The sequence below is a fragment of the Halyomorpha halys genome, unplaced genomic scaffold, assembly GCF_000696795.3.
Source record: "Halyomorpha halys isolate HHAL.00 unplaced genomic scaffold, Hhal_1.1 Scaffold2192.1, whole genome shotgun sequence".
Classification (NCBI taxonomy): Eukaryota; Metazoa; Arthropoda; class Insecta; order Hemiptera; family Pentatomidae; genus Halyomorpha; species Halyomorpha halys.
In genome coordinates, this window is record NW_027109260.1 from 6771 (window position 1) to 7922 (window position 1152).

A 1152-nucleotide genomic window follows, 5' to 3' on the forward strand; every position below is an offset into this window, starting at 1 on the left:
ATGAAAAATAATACAAGAAAGAGATATTAACATATGATACTAATAACTAAAAGAATTTTCTAATTTAGGAAAACTAAAAATAAATTAAATGACAAAAAACGTAACAAATAATATATACCGATAGAAAATATAGTTAGGATAATAAAGTGAATACAATATAGGTATAATAACAATAATTATAAGAGAAGTAAATAAAGAATATTAAATAAAAAGGTGTAAACATAAAAATATAGAAAAATTAGATAACAATAACAACTGTTTTTGTATAGATCATGACAATAATAATTTATCCACATTCACAATTGTAATATTCAGGACAACATAAGTAACATGAAAACATGGATTTCTTTATTGTAAACTATTTTTGTATCTCTTTTGACAGCAACTCTGGACATCTTCTCCATAATTTGAAATTATACAGTCAACTATTTATATATATAATATCCTTAATAAAGTAAGAAAACTTTGGCATTGAACTTATATAAAATTGAAGTTGACATTAGTTTATTAAACTGGTTACACTTACATTCAAGGTAAAATAATTGTTATAATGCATACATTTTTTGAGAGTGGTCCAATAGTTTTGGCTAAGGCTATAAATTTTTAATATTGACGATCCAAATCAATTTACAACATGTTTTCCCTTTTAATACCAACTAATAAATAACTAATACCTTAATCATCACCTGAGATGGCAAACATATTGAATGGCATTTGCCTCTTTTTTTTTTTCTCTCTCTCTCTCTCTCTCTTTCCTTTAGGAAATTAGATAGAAGACAATATTACAACGTAATAAACTTTCTGTAATCTTAACAATATATTATTAATTAAAGATATAACAATAGAAGAAATATAAAAATTACTTACTTCCAACAAAAACATAGTTGAGACAAACACCTTCAAACTCGTTAGGAGCTGTCATTAATTTACAAAAATATGAATGTCTAGATATAGGAGGCTTCTCAATAAAAAGGCGAAGTGTTGTCTCATTAACTATATTAACCAATTCCTTAGGTACCTCCTCACGACCACGATAAAAACGTAAAAAGGATGAATTATAAACAGTTGGAGTATGGAGGATACATAAGATTTCAAGTGGATTGCCATATTCTACTATTATATCACCTTTAGGCACTGTTACTACAAAAAAAA

At 25.8% G+C, this 1152-nt stretch overlaps 1 long non-coding RNA gene across 1 annotated transcript in view; it reads right to left on the bottom strand.

Moving 5' to 3' along the window:
• Positions 1-1152, bottom strand: part of LOC136795778 (uncharacterized) — a 6061-nt gene that overhangs the window by 990 nt on the left and 3919 nt on the right. The window contains exon 2 of the long non-coding RNA XR_010843446.1: positions 868-1140. This is a non-coding gene — a long non-coding RNA (uncharacterized lncRNA). The remainder of the gene's footprint in view (positions 1-867; positions 1141-1152) is intronic.